Here is a 22,051-nt window from a genome sequence, read left to right on the forward strand (position 1 = left end):
CTTATTTTCATAGAAATCCCTGTTTTTAACCCTTAAATATCACTTATTTTCACAGAAATCCCTGTTTTTCCCCTTAAATATCGCTTATTTTCATAGAAATCCCTGTTTTTAACCCTTAAATATCGCTTATTTTCATAGAAATCCCTGTTTTTCCCCTAAAATATCGCTTATTTTCACAGAAATCCCTGTTTTTCCCCTAAAATATCGCTCATTTTCACAGAAATCCCTGTTTCTCCCCTAAAATATCGCTTATTTTCATAGAAATCCGTGTTTTTCCCCTTAAATATCGCTTATTTTCACAGAAATCCCTGTTTTTCCCCTTAAATATCGCTTATTTTCATAGAAATCTCTGTTTTCCCCATTAAATATCGCTTATTTTCATAGAAATCCCTGTTTTTCCTCTTTAAATATCGCTTATTTTCATAGAAATCCCTGTTTTTCCCCTAAATTATTGCTTATTTTCACAGAAATCCCTGTTTTTCCCCTAAAATATTGATTATTTTCCTAGAAATCCCTGTTTTTAAACCTTAAATATTGCTTATTTTCATAGAAATCCCTGTTTTTCCCCTAAAATATTGATTATTTTCCTAGAAATCCCTGTTTTTAACCTTAAATATCGCTTATTTTCGCAGAAATCCCTGTTTTTCCCCTAAAATATTGCATATTTTAATAGAAATCCCTGTTTATCTCCTAAAATATCACTTATTTTCATAGAAATCCCTGTTTAACCCTTAAATATCGCTTATTTTCATAGAAATCCCTGTTTTTCCACTAAAATATCGCTTATTTTCATAGAAATCCCTGTTTTTAACCTAAAATATCGCTTATTTTCACAGAAATCCCTGTTTTTCCCCATTAAATATCGCTTATTTTCACAGAAATCCCTGTTTTTCCCCTAAAATATCACTTATTTTAACAGAAATCCCTGTTTTTCCCCTAAAATATCGCTTATTTTCACAGAAATCCCTGTTTTTCCCCTAAAATATTGCTTATTTTCACAGAAATCCCTGTTTTTAAACCTTAAATATCGCTTATTTTCATAGAAATGCCTGTTTTTCCACTTTAAATATCTCTTATTTTCATAGAAATCCCTGTTTTTAACCCTAAAATGTCACTTATTTTCATAGAAATCCCTGTTTTTAAACCTTACATATCGCTTATTTTCATAGAAATCCCTGTTGTTCCCCTAAAATATCGCTTATTTTCATAGAAATCCCTGTTTTTCCCCCAAAATATTGCCAATTTTCATAGAAATCCCTGTTTTTAACATAAAATATCGCTTATTTTCACAGAAATCCCTGTTTTTCCCCCAAAATATCGCTTATTTTCTCAGAAATCCCTGTTTTTCCCCTAAAATATCGCTTATTTTCACAGAAATCCCTGTTTTTCCCCCAAAATATTGCTTATTTTCATAGAAATCCCTGTTTTTCTCAAAAAATATCGCTTATTTTCACAGAAATCCCTGTTTTTCCCCTAAAATATTGTTTATTTTCATAGAAATCCCTGTTTTTAACCCTTAAATATCGCTTATTTTCATAGAAATCCCTGTTTTTCCCCTAAAATATCGCTTATTTTCACAGAAATTCCTGTTTTTCCCCCAAAATATCGCTTATTTTCATAGAAATCCCTGTTTTTCCCCTTAAATATCGCTTATTTTCACAGAAATCCCTGTTTTTCACCTAAAATATCGCATATATTCATAGAAATCCCTGTTTTTCCCCTAAAATATCGCTTATTTTCACAGAAATCCCTGTTTTTCCCCTAAAATATCGCTTATTTTCACAGAAATCCCTGTTTTTAACCCTTAAATATCGCTTATTTTCATAGAAATCCCTGTTTTTCCACTTTAAATATCGCTTATTTTCATAGAAATCCCTGTTTTTCGACTTTAAATATCGCTTATTTTCATAGAAATCCCTGTTTTTCCCCTTAAATATCGCTTATTTTCATAGAAATCCCTGTTTTTCCCCTTAAATATCGCTTATTTTCACAGAAATCCCTGTTTTTCCCTTAAATATCGCTTATTTTCACAGAAATCCCTGTTTTTCCCCTAAAATATCGCTTATTTTCATAGAAATCCCTGTTTTTCCCCCAAAATATCGCTTATTTTCATAGAAATCCCTGTTTTTCCCCTTAAATGTCGCTTATTTTCATAGAAATCCCTGTTTTTCCCCTAAAATATCACTTATTTTCACAGAAATCCCTGTTTTTCCCCTAAAATATCGCTTATTTTCATAGAAATCCCTGGTTCTAACCCTTAAATATCGCTTATTTTCACAGAAATCCCTGTTTTTCCCCTAAAATATCGCTTATTTTCACAGAAATCCCTGTTTTTCCCCTAAAATATCGCTTATTTTCACAGAAATCCCTGTTTTTCCCCTAAAATATCGATTATTTTCATAGAAATCCCTGGTTCTAACCCTTAAATATCGCTTATTTTCACACAAATCCCTGTTGTTCCCCTAAAATATCGCTTATTTTCATAGAAATCCCTGTTGTTCCCCTAAAATATCGCTTATTTTCACAGAAATCCCTGTTTTTCCCCTGAAATATTGCTTATTTTCACAGAAATCCCTGTTTATCCCCTTAAATATCGCTTATTTTCATAGAAATCCCTGTTTTTAACCCTTAAATACCGCTTATTTTCATAGAAATCCCTGTTTTTCCCCTAAAATATCTCTTATTTTCATAGAAATCCCTGTTTTTAACCCTTAAATATCGCTTATTTTCACAGAAATCCCTGTTTTTCCCCTAAAATATTGCATATTTTAATAGAAATCCCTGTTTATCTCCTAAAATATCACTTATTTTCATAGAAATCCCTGTTTTTCCCCTTAAATATCGCTTATTTTCATAGAAATCCCTGTTTCTACCCCTAAAATATCTCTTATTTTCACAGAAATCCCTGTTTTTCCCTTTAAATATCGCTTATTTTCATAGAAATCCCTGTTTTTAACCCTTAAATATCACTTATTTTCACAGAAATCCCTGTTTTTCCCCTTAAATATCGCTTATTTTCATAGAAATCCCTGTTTTTAACCCTTAAATATCGCTTATTTTCATAGAAATCCCTGTTTTTCCCCTAAAATATCGCTTATTTTCACAGAAATCCCTGTTTTTCCCCTAAAATATCGCTCATTTTCACAGAAATCCCTGTTTCTCCCCTAAAATATCGCTTATTTTCATAGAAATCCGTGTTTTTCCCCTTAAATATCGCTTATTTTCACAGAAATCCCTGTTTTTCCCCTTAAATATCGCTTATTTTCATAGAAATCTCTGTTTTCCCCATTAAATATCGCTTATTTTCATAGAAATCCCTGTTTTTCCTCTTTAAATATCGCTTATTTTCATAGAAATCCCTGTTTTTCCCCTAAATTATTGCTTATTTTCACAGAAATCCCTGTTTTTCCCCTAAAATATTGATTATTTTCCTAGAAATCCCTGTTTTTAAACCTTAAATATTGCTTATTTTCATAGAAATCCCTGTTTTTCCCCTAAAATATTGATTATTTTCCTAGAAATCCCTGTTTTTAAACCTTAAATATTGCTTATTTTCGCAGAAATCCCTGTTTTTCCCCTAAAATATTGCATATTTTAATAGAAATCCCTGTTTATCTCCTAAAATATCACTTATTTTCATAGAAATCCCTGTTTAACCCTTAAATATCGCTTATTTTCATAGAAATCCCTGTTTTTCCACTAAAATATCGCTTATTTTCATAGAAATCCCTGTTTTTAACCTAAAATATCGCTTATTTTCACAGAAATCCCTGTTTTTCCCCATTAAATATCGCTTATTTTCACAGAAATCCCTGTTTTTCCCCTAAAATATCACTTATTTTAACAGAAATCCCTGTTTTTCCCCTAAAATATCGCTTATTTTCACAGAAATCCCTGTTTTTCCCCTAAAATATTGCTTATTTTCACAGAAATCCCTGTTTTTAAACCTTAAATATCGCTTATTTTCATAGAAATGCCTGTTTTTCCACTTTAAATATCTCTTATTTTCATAGAAATCCCTGTTTTTAACCCTAAAATGTCACTTATTTACCTAGAAATCCCTGTTTTTAAACCTTACATATCGCTTATTTTCACAGAAATCCCTGTTGTTCCCCTAAAATATCGCTTATTTTCATAGAAATCCCTGTTTTTAACCCTTAAATACCGCTTATTTTCATAGAAATCCCTGTTTTTCCCCTTAAATATCGCTTATTTTTATAGAAATCCCTGTTTTTAACCCTTAAATATCGCTTATTTTCACAGAAATCCCTGTTTTTCCCCTAAAATATCGCTTATTTTCGTAGAAATCCCTGTTTTTCTTCTTAAATATCGCTTATTTTCATAGAAATCCCTGTTTTTCCCCTAAAATATCGCTTATTTTCATAGAAATCCCTGTTTCTACCCCTAAAATATCGCTTATTTCCACAGAAATCCCTGTTTTTCCCTTTAAATATCGCTTATTTTCATAGAAATCCCTGTTTTTAACCCTTAAATATCGCTTATTTTCATAGAAATCCCTGTTTTTCCCCTTAAATATCGCTTATTTTCACAGAAATCCCTGTTTTTAACCCTTAAATATCGCTTATTTTCATAGAAATCCCTGATTTTAACCCTTAAATATCGCTTATTTTCATAGAAATCCCTGTTTTTCCCCTAAAATATCGCTTATTTTCATAGAAATCCCTGTTTTTCCACTTTAAATATCGCTTATTTTCATAGAAATCATTGTTTTTAACCTGAAATATCGCTTATTTTCATAGAAATCCCTGTCTTTCCCCTAAAATATCGCTTATTTTCACAGAAATCCCTGTTTTTCCCCTAAAATATCGCTTATTTTCACAGAAATCCCTGTTTTTCCCCTAAAATATCGCTTATTTTCACAGAAATCCCTGTTTTTCCCCTAAAATATCGCTTATTTTAACAGAAATCCCTGTTTCTCCCCTAAAATATCGCTTATTTTCACAGAAATCCCTATTTTTCCCCTTAAATATCGCTTATTTTCATAGAAATCCCTGTTTTTCCCCCAAAATATCGCTTATTTTCACAGAAATCCCTGTTTTTCCCCTAAAATATCGCTTATTTTCACAGAAATCCCTGTTTTTCCCCCAAAATAACGCTTATTTTCATAGAAATCCCTGTTTTTCTCTAAAAAATATCGCTTATTTTCACAGAAATCCCTGTTTTTTTCTCCTAAAATATTGCTTATTTTCATAGAAATCCCTGTTTTTAACCCTTAAATATCGCTTATTTTCATAGAAATCCCTGTTTTTCCCCTAAAATATCGCTTATTTTCACAGAAATCCCTGTTTTTCCCCAAAATATCGCTTATTTTCATAGAAATCCCTGTTTTTAACATAAAATATCGCTTATTTTCACAGAAATCCCTGTTTTTTTCTTTAAATATCGCTTATTTTCATAGAAATCCCTGTTTTTCCCCTAAAATATCGCTTATTTTCATAGAAATCCCTGTTTTTCCAGTTTAAATATCGCTTATTTTCATAGAAATCCCTGTTTTTCCCCTAAAATATTGCTTATTTTCACAGAAATCCCTGTTTTTCCCCTTAAATATCGCTTATTTTCACAGAAATCCCTGTTTTTCCCCTGAAATATCGCTTATTTTCACAGAAATCCCAGTTTTTCCCCCAAAATATCGCTTATTTTCACAGAAATCCCTGTTTTTCCCCTGAAATATCGCTTATTTTCATAGAAATCCCTGTTTTTCCCCTAAAATATCGCTTATTTTCACAGAAATCCCTGTTTATCCCCTTAAATATCGCATATATTCATAGAAATCCCTGTTTTTCCCCTAAAATATCGCTTATTTTCACAGAAATTCCTGTTTTTCCCCTTAAATATCGCTTATTTTCACAGAAATCCCTGTTTTTCCCCTAAAATATCGCTTATTTTCACAGAAATCCCTGTTTTTCCCCCAAAATATCGCTTATTTTCATAGAAATCCCTGTTTTTCTCAAAAAATATCGCTTGTTTTCACAGAAATCCCTGTTTTTCCCCTAAAATATTGCTTATTTTCACAGAAATCCCTGTTTTTTTCTTTAAATATCGCTTATTTTCATAGAAATCCCTGTTTTTAACCCTTAAATATCGCTTATTTTCATTGAAATCCCTGTTTTTAACCCTTAAATATCGCTTATTTTCATAGAAATCCCTGTTTTTCCCCTTAAATATCGCTTATTTTCATAGAAATCCCTGTTTTTCCCCCAAAATATTGCCAATTTTCATAGAAATCCCTGTTTTTAACATAAAATATCGCTTATTTTCACAGAAATCCCTGTTTTTCCCCTAAAATATCGCTTATTTTCATAGAAATCCCTGGTTCTAACCCTTAAATATCGCTTATTTTCACAGAAATCCCTGTTTTTCCCCTAAAATATCGCTTATTTTCACAGAAATCCCTGTTTTTCCCCTAAAATATCGCTTATTTTCACAGAAATCCCTGTTTTTCCCCTAAAATATCGATTATTTTCATAGAAATCCCTGGTTCTAACCCTTAAATATCGCTTATTTTCACACAAATCCCTGTTGTTCCCCTAAAATATCGCTTATTTTCATAGAAATCCCTGTTGTTCCCCTAAAATATCGCTTATTTTCACAGAAATCCCTGTTTTTCCCCTGAAATATTGCTTATTTTCACAGAAATCCCTGTTTATCCCCTTAAATATCGCTTATTTTCATAGAAATCCCTGTTTTTAACCCTTAAATACCGCTTATTTTCATAGAAATCCCTGTTTTTCCCCTAAAATATCTCTTATTTTCATAGAAATCCCTGTTTTTAACCCTTAAATATCGCTTATTTTCACAGAAATCCCTGTTTTTCCCCTAAAATATTGCATATTTTAATAGAAATCCCTGTTTATCTCCTAAAATATCACTTATTTTCATAGAAATCCCTGTTTTTCCCCTTAAATATCGCTTATTTTCATAGAAATCCCTGTTTCTACCCCTAAAATATCTCTTATTTTCACAGAAATCCCTGTTTTTCCCTTTAAATATCGCTTATTTTCATAGAAATCCCTGTTTTTAACCCTTAAATATCACTTATTTTCACAGAAATCCCTGTTTTTCCCCTTAAATATCGCTTATTTTCATAGAAATCCCTGTTTTTAACCCTTAAATATCGCTTATTTTCATAGAAATCCCTGTTTTTCCCCTAAAATATCGCTTATTTTCACAGAAATCCCTGTTTTTCCCCTAAAATATCGCTCATTTTCACAGAAATCCCTGTTTCTCCCCTAAAATATCGCTTATTTTCATAGAAATCCGTGTTTTTCCCCTTAAATATCGCTTATTTTCACAGAAATCCCTGTTTTTCCCCTTAAATATCGCTTATTTTCATAGAAATCTCTGTTTTCCCCATTAAATATCGCTTATTTTCATAGAAATCCCTGTTTTTCCTCTTTAAATATCGCTTATTTTCATAGAAATCCCTGTTTTTCCCCTAAATTATTGCTTATTTTCACAGAAATCCCTGTTTTTCCCCTAAAATATTGATTGTTTTCCTAGAAATCCCTGTTTTTAAACCTTAAATATTGCTTATTTTCATAGAAATCCCTGTTTTTCCCCTAAAATATTGATTATTTTCCTAGAAATCCCTGTTTTTAAACCTTAAATATTGCTTATTTTCGCAGAAATCCCTGTTTTTCCCCTAAAATATTGCATATTTTAATAGAAATCCCTGTTTATCTCCTAAAATATCACTTATTTTCATAGAAATCCCTGTTTAACCCTTAAATATCGCTTATTTTCATAGAAATCCCTGTTTTTCCACTAAAATATCGCTTATTTTCATAGAAATCCCTGTTTTTAACCTAAAATATCGCTTATTTTCACAGAAATCCCTGTTTTTCCCCATTAAATATCGCTTATTTTCACAGAAATCCCTGTTTTTCCCCTAAAATATCGCTTATTTTCATAGAAATCCCTGTTTTTCCCCTAAAATATCGCTTATTTTCACAGAAATCCCTGTTTTTCCCCTAAAATATTGCTTATTTTCACAGAAATCCCTGTTTTTAAACCTTAAATATCGCTTATTTTCATAGAAATGCCTGTTTTTCCACTTTAAATATCTCTTATTTTCATAGAAATCCCTGTTTTTAACCCTAAAATGTCACTTATTTACCTAGAAATCCCTGTTTTTAAACCTTACATATCGCTTATTTTCACAGAAATCCCTGTTGTTCCCCTAAAATATCGCTTATTTTCATAGAAATCCCTGTTTTTAACCCTTAAATACCGCTTATTTTCATAGAAATCCCTGTTTTTCCCCTTAAATATCGCTTATTTTTATAGAAATCCCTGTTTTTAACCCTTAAATATCGCTTATTTTCACAGAAATCCCTGTTTTTCCCCTAAAATATCGCTTATTTTCATAGAAATCCCTGTTTTTCTTCTTAAATATCGCTTATTTTCATAGAAATCCCTGTTTTTCCCCTAAAATATCGCTTATTTTCATAGAAATCCCTGTTTCTACCCCTAAAATATCGCTTATTTTCATAGAAATCCCTGTTTTTCCCTTTAAATATCGCTTATTTTCATAGAAATCCCTGTTTTTAACCCTTAAATATCGCTTATTTTCACTGAAATCCCTGTTTTTCCCCTTAAATATCGCTTATTTTCATAGAAATCCCTGTTTTTAACCCTTAAATATCGCTTATTTTCATAGAAATCCCTGATTTTAACCCTTAAATATCGCTTATTTTCATAGAAATCCCTGTTTTTCCCCTAAAATATCGCTTATTTTCATAGAAATCCCTGTTTTTCCACTTTAAATATCTCTCATTTTCATAGAAATCATTGTTTTTAACCTGAAATATCGCTTATTTTCATAGAAATCCCTGTTTTTCCCCTAAAATATCGCTTATTTTCACAGAAATCCCTGTTTTTCCCCTAAAATATCGCTTATTTTCACAGAAATCCCTGTTTTTCCCCTAAAATATCGCTTATTTTCACAGAAATCCCTGTTTTTCCCCTAAAATATCGCTTATTTTCATAGAAATCCCTGTTTCTCCCCTAAAATATCGCTTATTTTCACAGAAATCCCTGTTTTTCCCCTTAAATATCGCTTATTTTCATAGAAATCCCTGTTTTTCCCCCAAAATATCGCTTATTTTCACAGAAATCCCTGTTTTTCCCCTAAAATATCGCTTATTTTCACAGAAATCCCTGTTTTTCCCCCAAAATAACGCTTATTTTCATAGAAATCCCTGTTTTTCTCTAAAAAATATCGCTTATTTTCACAGAAATCCCTGTTTTTTTCTCCTAAAATATTGCTTATTTTCATAGAAATCCCTGTTTTTAACCCTTAAATATCGCTTATTTTCATAGAAATCCCTGTTTTTCCCCTAAAATATCGCTTATTTTCACAGAAATCCCTGTTTTTCCCCCAAAATATTGCCAATTTTCATAGAAATCCCTGTTTTTAACATAAAATATCGCTTATTTTCACAGAAATCCCTGTTTTTTTCTTTAAATATCGCATATTTTCATAGAAATCCCTGTTTTTCCCCTAAAATATCGCTTATTTTCATAGAAATCCCTGTTTTTCCAGTTTAAATATCGCTTATATTCATAGAAATCCCTGTTTTTCCCCTAAAATATTGCTTATTTTCACAGAAATCCCTGTTTTTCCCCTTAAATATCGCTTATTTTCACAGAAATCCCTGTTTTTCCCCTGAAATATCGCTTATTTTCACAGAAATCCCTGTTTTTCCCCTAAAATATCGCTTATTTTCACAGAAATCCCTGTTTTTCCCCTGAAATATCGCTTATTTTCATAGAAATCCCTGTTTTTCCCCTAAAATATCGCTTATTTTCACAGAAATCCCTGTTTATCCCCTTAAATATCGCATATATTCATAGAAATCCCTGTTTTTCCCCTAAAATATCGCTTATTTTCACAGAAATCCCTGTTTTTCCCCTTAAATATCGCTTATTTTCACAGAAATCCCTGTTTTTCCCCTAAAATATCGCTTATTTTCACAGAAATCCCTGTTTTTCCCCCAAAATATCGCTTATTTTCATAGAAATCCCTGTTTTTCTCAAAAAATATCGCTTGTTTTCACAGAAATCCCTGTTTTTCCCCTAAAATATTGCTTATTTTCACAGAAATCCCTGTTTTTTTCTTTAAATATCGCTTATTTTCATAGAAATCCCTGTTTTTAACCCTTAAATATCGCTTATTTTCATAGAAATCCCTGTTTTTAACCCTTAAATATCGCTTATTTTCATAGAAATCCCTGTTTTTCCCCTTAAATATCGCTTATTTTCATAGAAATCCCTGTTTTTCCCCCAAAATATTGCCAATTTTCAATAGAAATCCCTGTTTTTAACATAAAATATCGCTTATTTTCACAGAAATCCCTGTTTTTCCCCTAAAATATCGCTTATTTTCATAGAAATCCCTGTTTTTCCCCTGAAATATCGCTTATTTTCACAGAAATCCCTGTTTTTCCCCTAACATATCGCTTATTTTCACAGAAATCCCTGTTTTTCCCCTAAAATATCTCTTATTTTCACAGAAATCCCTGTTTTAACCCTAAAATATCGCTTATTTTCATAGAAATCCCTGTTTTTCCACTTTAAATATCGCTTATTTTCACAGAAATCCCTGTTTATCCCCTTAAATATCGCTTATTTTCATAGAAATCCCTGTTTTTCCACTTTAAATATCGCTTATTTTCATAGAAATCCCTGTTTTTAAACCTTAAATATTGCTTATTTTCACAGAAATCCCTGTTTTTCGCCTTAAATATCGCTTATTTTCACAGAAATCCCTGTTTTTCCCCTTAAATATCGCTTATTTTCATAGAAATCCCTGTTTTTCCCCTAAAATATCGCTTATTTTCATAGAAATCCCTGTTTTTCCCCTTAAATGTCGCTTATTTTCATAGAAATCCCTGTTTTTCCCCTAAAATATCGCTTATTTTCACAGAAATCCCTGTTTTTCCCCTTAAATATCGCTTATTTTCACAGAAATCCCTGTTTTTCCCCTAACATATCGCTTATTTTCACAGAAATCCCTGTTTTTCCCCTAAAATATCGCTTATTTTCACAGAAATCCCTGTTTTTAACCCTAAAATATCGCTTATTTTCATAGAAATCCCTGTTTTTCCCTAAATATCGCTTATTTTCACAGAAATCCCTGTTTATCCCCTTAAATATCGCTTATTTTCATAGAAATGCCTGTTTTTCCACTTTAAATATCGCTTATTTTCATAGAAATCCCTGTTTTTCCCCTAAAATATTGCTTATTTTCACAGAAATCCCTGTTTTTCGCCTTAAATATCGCTTATTTTCACAGAAATCCCTGTTTTTCCCCTAAAATATCGCTTATTTTCATAGAAATCCCTGTTTTTCCCCCAAAATATCGCTTATTTTCATAGAAATCCCTGTTTTTCCCCTTAAATGTCGCTTATTTTCATAGAAATCCCTGTTTTTCCCCTAAAATATCGCTTATTTTCACAGAAATCCCTGTTTTTCCCCTTAAATATCGCTTATTTTCACAGAAATCCCTGTTTTTCCCCTAAAATATCGCATATTTTCACAGAAATCCCTGTTGTTCCCTTTAAAATATCGCTTATTTACACAGAAATCCCTGTTTTTCCCCTAAAATATTGCTTATTTTCATAGAAATCCCTGTTTATCCCCTAAAATATCGCTTATTTTCACAGAAATCCCTGTTTATCCCCTAAAATATCGCTTATTTTCATAGAAATCCCTGTTTTTCCCCTAAAATATTGCTTATTTTCACAGAAATCCCTGTTTTTAACCCTTAAATATCGCTTATTTTCATAGAAATCCCTGTTTTTCCCCTAAAATATCGCTTATTTTCATAGAAATCCCTGTTTTTAACCCTTAAATATCGCTTATTTTCACAGAAATCCCTGTTTTTCCCCTTAAATATCGCTTATTTTCATAGAAATCCCTGTTTTTCCCTTTAAATATCGCTTATTTTCATAGAAATCCCTGTTTTTCCCCTAAAATATCGCTTATTTTCATAGAAATCCCTGTTTCTACCCCTAAAATATCTCTTATTTTCACAGAAATCCCTGTTTTTCCCTTAAATATCGCTTATTTTCATAGAAATCCCTGTTTTTCCCCTAAAATATCGCTTATTTTCATAGAAATCCCTGTTTTTCCACTAAAATATCGCTTATTTTCACAGAAATCCCTGTTTTTCCCCTAAAATATCGCTTATTTTCACAGAAATCCCTGTTTCTCCCCTAAAATATCGCTTATTTTCATAGAAATCCCTGTTTTTCCCCTAAAATATCGCTTATTTTCACAGAAATCCCTGTTTTTCCAGTTTAAATATCGCTTATTTTCATAGAAATCCCTGTTTTTCCCATTAAATATCGCTTATTTTCATAGAAATCCCTGTTTTTCCCATTAAATATTGCTTATTTTCACAGAAATCCCTGTTTTTCCACTTTAAATATCGCTTATTTTCATAGAAATCCCTGTTTTTCCCCTTAAATATTGCTTATTTTCACAGAAATCCCTGTTTTTCCCATTAAATATCGCTTATTTTCACAGAAATCCCTGTTTTTAACCTTAAATATCGCTTATTTTCATAGAAATCCCTGGTTTTTAACCCCAAAATATCGCTTATTTTCATAGAAATCCCTGTTTTTCCACTTTAAATATCGCTTATTTTCATAGAAATCCCTGTTTTTCCCCTGAAATATCGCTTATTTTCACAGAAATCCCTGTTTTTCCCCTAAAATATCGCTTATTTTCATAGAAATCCCTGTTTTTCCCCTAAAATATCGCTTATTTTCATAGAAATCCCTGTTTTTCCCCTTAAATATCGCTTATTTTCATAGAAATCCCTGTCTTTCCCCTAAAATATCGCTTATTTTCCTAGAAATCCCTGTTTTTAACCCTTAAATATCGCTTATTTTCACAGAAATCCCTGTTTTTCCCCCAAAATATTGCTTATTTTCATAGAAATCCCTGTTTTTCCCCTAAAATATCGCTTATTTTCACACAAATCCCTGTTTTTCCCCATTAAATATCGCTTATTTTCACAGAAATCCCTGTTTTTCCCCTAAAATATCACTTATTTTAACAGAAATCCCTGTTTCTCCCCTAAAATATCGCTTATTTTCACAGAAATCCCTGTTTTTCCCTTTAAATATCGCTTATTTTCACAGAAATCCCTGTTTTTCCCCTTAAATATCGCTTATTTTCATAGAAATCCCTGATTTTAACCCTTAAATATCGCTTATTTTCATAGAAATCCCTGTTTTTAAACCATAAATATCGCTTATTTTCATAGAAATCCCTGTTTTTCCCCTAAAATGTCTCTTATTTTCACAGAAATCCCTGTTTTTCCCCTAAAATATCGCTTATTTTCACAGAAATCCCTGTTTTTCCCCTAAAATATCGCATATTTTCACAGAAATCCCTGTTGTTCCTCTTTAAATATCGCTTATTTTCATAGAAATCCCTGTTTTTTCCCCTTAACTATCGCTTATTTTCATAGAAATCCCTGTTTTTCCCCTAAAATATCACTTATTTTCACTAGAAATCCCTGTATTTAAACCATAAATATCGCTTATTTTCTTAGAAATCCCTGTTTTTCCACTTTAAATATCTCTCATTTTCATAGAAATTATTGTTTTTAACCTGAAATATCGCTTATTTTCATAGAAATCCCTGTTTTTCCCCTAAAATATCGCTTCTTTTCACAGAAATCCCTGTTTTTCCCCTAAAATATCGCTTATTTTCACAGAAATCCCTGTTTTTCCCCTAAAATATCGCTTATTTTCACAGAAATCCCTGTTTTTCCCCCAAAATATCACTTATTTTAACAGAAATCCCTGTTTCTCCCCTAAAATATCGCTTATTTTCACAGAAATCCCTATTTTTAACCTTAAATATCGCTTATTTTCACAGAAATCCTGTTTTTCCCCCAAAATATCGATTATTTTAACAGAAATCCCTGTTTTTCCCCTAAAATATCGCTTATTTTCACAGAAATCCCTGTTTTTCCCCTAAAATATCGCTTATTTTCATTTATTCTTTGAAAATAAGCGATATTTAAAACAGAAATCCCTGTTTTTCCCCCAAAATATCGCTTATTTTCACAGAAATCCCTGTTTTTCCCCCAAAATAACGCTTATTTTCATAGAAATCCCTGTTTTTCTCTAAAAAATATCGCTTATTTTCACAGAAATCCCTGTTTTTCCCCTAAAATATTGCTTATTTTCACAGAAATCCCTGTTTTTTTCTCCTAAAATATTGCTTATTTTCATAGAAATCCCTGTTTTTAACCCTTAAATATCGCTTATTTTCATAGAAATCCCTGTTTTTCCCCCAAAATATCGCTTATTTTCACAGAAATCCCTGTTTTTCCCCCAAAATATTGCCAATTTTCATAGAAATCCCTGTTTTTAACCCTTAAATATCGCTTATTTTCACAGAAATCCCTGTTTTTCCCCTAAAATATCGCATATTTTCATAGAAATCCCTGTTTTTCCCCTAAAATATCGCTTATTTTCACAGAAATCCCTGTTTTTCCCCTAAAATATCGCATATATTCATAGAAATCCCTGTTTTTCCCCTAAAATATCGCTTATTTTCACAGAAATCCCTGTTTTTCCCCTAAAATATCGCTTATTTTCACAGAAATCCCTGTTTTTCCCCTAAAATATCGCTTATTTTCACAGAAATCCCTGTTTTTCCCCTTAAATATCGCTTATTTTCATAGAAATCCCTGTTTTTCCCCTTAAATATCGCATATATTCATAGAAATCCCTGTTTTTCCCCTAAAATATCGCTTATTTTCACAGAAATTCCTGTTTTTCCCCTTAAATATCGCTTATTTTCACAGAAATCCCTGTTTTTCCCCTAAAATATCGCTTATTTTCACAGAAATCCCTGTTTTTCCCCCAAAATATCGCTTATTTTCATAGAAATCCCTGTTTTTCACCTTAAATATCTCTTATTTTCACAGAAATCCCTGTTTTTCCCCTAAAATATTGCTTATTTTCATAGAAATCCCTGTTTTTAACCATTAAATATCGCTTATTTTCATAGAAATCCCTGTTTTTAACCCTTAAATATCGCTTATTTTCATAGAAATCCCTGTTTTTAACCCTTAAATATCGCTTATTTTCATAGAAATCCCTGTTTTTCCCCTAAAATATCGCTTATTTTCACAGAAATCCCTGTTTATCCCATTAAATATCGCATATATTCATAGAAATCCCTGTTTTTCCCCTAAAATATCGCTTATTTTCACAGAAATTCCTGTTTTTCCCCTTAAATATCGCTTATTTTCACAGAAATCCCTGTTTTTCCCCTAAAATATCGCTTATTTTCACTGAAATCCCTGTTTTTCCCCCAAAATATCGCTTATTTTCATAGAAATCCCTCTTTTTCTCAAAAAATATCGCTTATTTTCACAGAAATCCCTGTTTTTCCCCTAAAATATCGCTTATTTTCATAGAAATCCCTGTTTTTTTCTTTAAATATCGCTTATTTTCATAGAAATCCCTGTTTTTAACCCTTAAATATCGCTTATTTTCATAGAAATCCCTGTTTTTAACCCTTAAATATCGCTTATTTTCATAGAAATCCCTTTTTCCCCTTAAATATTGCTTATTTTCATAGAAATCCCTGTTTTTCCCCTAAAATATCGCTTATTTTCACAGAAATCCCTGTTTTTCCCCTGAAATATCGCTTATTTTCACAGAAATCCCTGTTTTTCCCCTAAAATATCGCTTATTTTCACAGAAATCCCTGTTTTTCCCCCAAAATATCGCTTATTTTCACAGAAATCCCTGTTTTTCCCCCAAAATAACGCTTATTTTCATAGAAATCCCTGTTTTTCTCTAAAAAATATCGCTTATTTTCACAGAAATCCCTGTTTTTTTCTCCTAAAATATTGCTTATTTTCATAGAAATCCCTGTTTTTAACCCTTAAATATCGCTTATTTTCATAGAAATCCCTGTTTTTCCCCTAAAATATCGCTTATTTTCACAGAAATCCCTGTTTTTCCCCCAAAATATTGCCAATTTTCATAGAAATCCCTGTTTTTAACATAAAATATCGCTTATTTTCACAGAAATCCCTGTTTTTTTCTTTAAATATCGCATATTTTCATAGAAATCCCTGTTTTTCCCCTAAAATATCGCTTATTTTCATAGAAATCCCTGTTTTTCCAGTTTAAATATCGCTTATTTTCATAGAAATCCCTGTTTTTCCCCTAAAATATTGCTTATTTTCACAGAAATCCCTGTTTTTCCCCTTAAATATCGCTTATTTTCACAGAAATCCCTGTTTTTCCCCTGAAATATCGCTTATTTTCACAGAAATCCCTGTTTTTCCCCCAAAATATCGCTTATTTTCACAGAAATCCCTGTTTATCCCCTTAAATATCGCATATATTCATAGAAATCCCTGTTTTTCCCCTAAAATATCGCTTATTTTCACAGAAATTCCTGTTTTTCCCCTTAAATATCGCTTATTTTCACAGAAATCCCTGTTTTTCCCCTAAAATATCGCTTATTTTCACAGAAATCCCTGTTTTTCCCCCAAAATATCGCTTATTTTCATAGAAATCCCTGTTTTTCTCAAAAAATATCGCTTGTTTTCACAGAAATCCCTGTTTTTCCCCTAAAATATTGCTTATTTTCACAGAAATCCCTGTTTTTTTCTTTAAATATCGCTTATTTTCATAGAAATCCCTGTTTTTAACCCTTAAATATCGCTTATTTTCATAGAAATCCCTGTTTTTAACCCTTAAATATCGCTTATTTTCACAGAAATCCCTGTTTTTCCCCTTAAATATCGCTTATTTTCAAAGAAATCCCTGTTTTTCCCCCAAAATATTGCCAATTTTAATAGAAATCCCTGTTTTTAACATAAAATATCGCTTATTTTCACAGAAATCCCTGTTTTTCCCCTAAAATATCGCATATATTCATAGAAATCCCTGTTTTTCCCCTTAAATATCGCTTATTTTCACAGAAATCCCTGTTTTTCCCCTAACATATCGCTTATTTTCACAGAAATCCCTGTTTTTCCCCTAAAATATCTCTTATTTTCACAGAAATCCCTGTATTTAACCCTAAAATATCGCTTATTTTCATAGAAATCCCTGTTTTTCCACTTTAAATATCGCTTATTTTCACAGAAATCCCTGTTTATCCCCTTAAATATCGCTTATTTTCATAGAAATGCCTGTTTTTCCACTTTAAATATCTATTTTCATAGAAATCCCTGTTTTTAAACCTTAAATATTGCTTATTTTCACAGAAATCCCTGTTTTTCGCCTTAAATATCGCTTATTTTCACAGAAATCCCTGTTTTTCCCCTAAAATATCGCTTATTTTCATAGAAATACCTGTTTTTCCCCTAAAATATCGCTTATTTTCATAGAAATCCCTGTTTTTCCCCTTAAATGTCGCTTATTTTCATAGAAATCCCTGTTTTTCCCCTAAAATATCACTTATTTTCACAGAAATCCCTGTTTTTCCCCTTAAATATCGCTTATTTTCACAGAAATCCCTGTTTTTCCCCTAAAATATCGCTTATTTTCACAGAAATCCCTGTTTTTCCCCTAAAATATCTCTTATTTTCACAGAAATCCCTGTATTTAACCCTAAAATATCGCTTATTTTCATAGAAATCCCTGTTTTTCCACTTTAAATATCGCTTATTTTCACAGAAATCCCTGTTTATCCCCTTAAATATCGCTTATTTTCATAGAAATGCCTGTTTTTCCACTTTAAATATCGCTTATTTTCACAGAAATCCCTGTTTATCCCCTTAAATATCGCTTATTTTCATAGAAATCCCTGTTTTTCCCCTAAAATATCGCTTATTTTCACAGAAATCCCTGTTTTTCCCCTAAAATATCGCTTATTTTCATAGAAATCCCTGTTTTTCCCTAAATATCGCTTATTTTCATAGAAATCCCTGTTTTTCCCCTTAAATATCGCTTATTTTCATAGAAATCCCTGTTTTTCCCCTTAAATATCGCATATATTCATAGAAATCCCTGTTTTTCCCCTAAAATATCGCTTATTTTCACAGAAATTCCTGTTTTTCCCCTTAAATATCGCTTATTTTCACAGAAATCCCTGTTTTTCCCCTAAAATATCGCTTATTTTCACTGAAATCCCTGTTTTTCCCCCAAAATATCGCTTATTTTCATAGAAATCCCTCTTTTTCTAAAATATCGCTTATTTTCACAGAAATCCCTGTTTTTCCCCTAAAATATTGCTTATTTTCATAGAAATCCCTGTTTTTTTCTTTAAATATCGCTTATTTTCATAGAAATCCCTGTTTTTAACCCTTAAATATCGCTTATTTTCATAGAAATCCCTGTTTTTAACCCTTAAATATCGCTTATTTTCATAGAAATCCCTTTTTCCCCTTCAATATCGCTTATTTTCATAGAAATCCCTGTTTTTCCCCTAAAATATCGCTTATTTTCACAGAAATCCCTGTTTTTCCCCTGAAATATCGCTTATTTTCACAGAAATCCCTGTTTTTCCCCTAAAATATCGCTTATTTTCACAGAAATCCCTGTTTTTCCCCCAAAATATCGCTTATTTTCACAGAAATCCCTGTTTTTCCCCCAAAATAACGCTTATTTTCATAGAAATCCCTGTTTTTCTCTAAAAAATATCGCTTATTTTCACAGAAATCCCTGTTTTTTTCTCCTAAAATATTGCTTATTTTCATAGAAATCCCTGTTTTTAACCCTTAAATATCGCTTATTTTCATAGAAATCCCTGTTTTTCCCCTAAAATATCGCTTATTTTCACAGAAATCCCTGTTTTTCCCCCAAAATATTGCCAATTTTCATAGAAATCCCTGTTTTTAACATAAAATATCGCTTATTTTCATAGAAATCCCTGTTTTTTCTTTAAATATCGCATATTTTCATAGAAATCCCTGTTTTTCCCCTAAAATATCGCTTATTTTCACAGAAATCCCTGTTTTTCCCCTGAAATATCGCTTATTTTCACAGAAATCCCTGTTTTTCCCCTAAAATATTGCTTATTTTCACAGAAATCCCTGTTTTTCCCCTTAAATATCGCTTATTTTCACAGAAATCCCTGTTTTTCCCCTGAAATATCGCTTATTTTCACAGAAATCCCTGTTTTTCCCCCAAAATATCGCTTATTTTCACAGAAATCCCTGTTTTTCCCCTGAAATATCGCTTATTTTCATAGAAATCCCTGTTTTTCCCCTAAAATATCGCTTATTTTCACAGAAATCCCTGTTTATCCCCTTAAATATCGCATATATTCATAGAAATCCCTGTTTTTCCCCTAAAATATCGCTTATTTTCACAGAAATTCCTGTTTTTCCCCTTAAATATCGCTTATTTTCACAGAAATCCCTGTTTTTCCCCTAAAATATCGCTTATTTTCACAGAAATCCCTGTTTTTCCCCCAAAATATCGCTTATTTTCATAGAAATCCCTGTTTTTCTCAAAAAATATCGCTTATTTTCACAGAAATCCCTGTTTTTCCCCTAAAATATTGCTTATTTTCACAGAAATCCCTGTTTTTTTCTTTAAATATCGCTTATTTTCATAGAAATCCCTGTTTTTAACCCTTAAATATCGCTTATTTTCATAGAAATCCCTGTTTTTAACCCTTAAATATCGCTTATTTTCACAGAAATCCCTGTTTTTCCCCTTAAATATCGCTTATTTTCAAAGAAATCCCTGTTTTTCCCCCAAAATATTGCCAATTTTAATAGAAATCCCTGTTTTTAACATAAAATATCGCTTATTTTCACAGAAATCCCTGTTTTTCCCCTAAAATATCGCATATATTCATAGAAATCCCTGTTTTTCCCCTGAAATATCGCTTATTTTCACAGAAATCCCTGTTTTTCCCCTAACATATCGCTTATTTTCACAGAAATCCCTGTTTTTCCCCTAAAATATCTCTTATTTTCACAGAAATCCCTGTATTTAACCCTAAAATATCGCTTATTTTCATAGAAATCCCTGTTTTTCCACTTTAAATATCGCTTATTTTCACAGAAATCCCTGTTTATCCCCTTAAATATCGCTTATTTTCACAGAAATGCCTGTTTTTCCACTTTAAATATCTATTTTCATAGAAATCCCTGTTTTTAAACCTTAAATATTGCTTATTTTCACAGAAATCCCTGTTTTTCGCCTTAAATATCGCTTATTTTCACAGAAATCCCTGTTTTTCCACTAAAATATCGCTTATTTTCATAGAAATACCTGTTTTTCCCCTAAAATATCGCTTATTTTCATAGAAATCCCTGTTTTTCCCCTTAAATGTCGCTTATTTTCATAGAAATCCCTGTTTTTCCCCTAAAATATCACTTATTTTCACAGAAATCCCTGTTTTTCCCCTTAAATATCGCTTATTTTCACAGAAATCCCTGTTTTTCCCCTAACATATCGCTTATTTTCACAGAAATCCCTGTTTTTCCCCTTAAATATCTCTTATTTTCACAGAAATCCCTGTATTTAACCCTAAAATATCGCTTATTTTCATAGAAATCCCTGTTTTTCCACTTTAAATATCGCTTATTTTCACAGAAATCCCTGTTTATCCCCTTAAATATCGCTTATTTTCATAGAAATGCCTGTTTTTCCACTTTAAATATCTATTTTCATAGAAATCCCTGTTTTTCCCCTAAAATATTGCTTATTTTCACAGAAATCCCTGTTTTTCGCCTTAAATATCGCTTATTTTCACAGAAATCCCTGTTTTTCCCCTAAAATATCGCTTATTTTCATAGAAATACCTGTTTTTCCCCTAAAATATCGCTTATTTTCATAGAAATCCCTGTTTTTCCCCTTAAATGTCGCTTATTTTCATAGAAATCCCTGTTTTTCCCATAAAATATCACTTATTTTCACAGAAATCCCTGTTTTTCCCCTTAAATATCGCTTATTTTCACAGAAATCCCTGTTTTTCCCCTAAAATATCGCATATTTTCACAGAAATCCCTGTTGTTCCCTTTAAAATATCGCTTATTTACACAGAAATCCCTGTTTTTCCCCTAAAATATTGCTTATTTTCATAGAAATCCCTGTTTATCCCCTAAAATATCGCTTATTTTCACAGAAATCCCTGTTTATCCCCTAAAATATCGCTTATTTTCATAGAAATCCCTGTTTTTCCCCTAAAATATTGCTTATTTTCACAGAAATCCCTGTTTTTAACCCTTAAATATCGCTTATTTTCATAGAAATCCCTGTTTTTCCCCTAAAATATCGCTTATTTTCATAGAAATCCCTGTTTTTAACCCTTAAATATCGCTTATTTTCACAGAAATCCCTGTTTTTCCCCTTAAATATCGCTTATTTTCATAGAAATCCCTGTTTTTCCCTTTAAATATCGCTTATTTTCATAGAAATCCCTGTTTTTCCCCTAAAATATCGCTTATTTTCATAGAAATCCCTGTTTCTACTCCTAAAATATCTCTTATTTTCACAGAAATCCCTATTTTTCCCCTAAAATATCGCTTATTTTCATAGAAATCCCTGTTTTTCCACTAAAATATCGCTTATTTTCACAGAAATCCCTGTTTTTCCCCTAAAAAATCGCTTATTTTCACAGAAATCCCTGTTTCTCCCCTAAAATATCGCTTATTTTCATAGAAATCCCTATTTTTAACCCTTAAATATCGCTTATTTTCACAGAAATCCCTGTTTTTCCAGTTTAAATATCGCTTATTTTCATAGAAATCTCTGTTTTTCCCATTAAATATCGCTTATTTTCATAGAAATCCCTGTTTTTCCCATTAAATATTGCTTATTTTCACAGAAATCCCTGTTTTTCCACTTTAAATATCGCTTATTTTCATAGAAATCCCTGTTTTTCCCATTAAATATTGCTTATTTTCACAGAAATCCCTGTTTTTCCCCTGAAATATCGCTTATTTTCACTGAAATCCCTGTTTTTCCCCCAAAATATCGCTTATTTTCATAGAAATCCCTGTTTTTCTCAAAAAATATCGCTTGTTTTCACAGAAATCCCTGTTTTTCCCCTAAAATATTGCTTATTTTCACAG

The 22,051-nt window shown here is 31.4% G+C and overlaps 1 long non-coding RNA gene across 44 annotated transcripts in view; it reads right to left on the bottom strand.

Moving 5' to 3' along the window:
* Positions 1-524: 524 nt before the first annotated feature.
* LOC128078819 (uncharacterized) overlaps positions 525-22,051 on the bottom strand; it is a 40,697-nt gene continuing 19,170 nt past the window's right edge. For 4 of the 44 annotated variants that reach the window (XR_008205862.1, XR_008205861.1, XR_008205852.1 and 1 more), the window contains 2 exons: positions 8,823-8,852; positions 1,895-2,173 (listed from right to left, as the gene is read on the bottom strand). This is a non-coding gene — a long non-coding RNA (uncharacterized LOC128078819). Of the gene's footprint in view, positions 813-1,894; positions 2,174-2,634; positions 2,669-3,613; positions 3,741-4,163; positions 4,198-4,289; positions 4,352-6,720; positions 6,755-7,737; positions 7,827-8,249; positions 8,284-8,822; positions 8,853-10,717; positions 10,925-11,254; positions 11,447-12,453; positions 12,600-13,647; positions 13,678-17,372; positions 17,466-20,246; positions 20,340-20,779; positions 20,862-22,051 lie in introns of those variants that run through there. The other 40 variants (XR_008205851.1, XR_008205845.1, XR_008205817.1 and 37 more) reach the window with 39 other exon arrangements.

Source organism: Tympanuchus pallidicinctus, unplaced genomic scaffold (assembly GCF_026119805.1).
Source record: "Tympanuchus pallidicinctus isolate F22 unplaced genomic scaffold, pur_lepc_1.0 scaffold177, whole genome shotgun sequence".
NCBI classification, from domain to species: domain Eukaryota; kingdom Metazoa; phylum Chordata; class Aves; order Galliformes; family Phasianidae; genus Tympanuchus; species Tympanuchus pallidicinctus.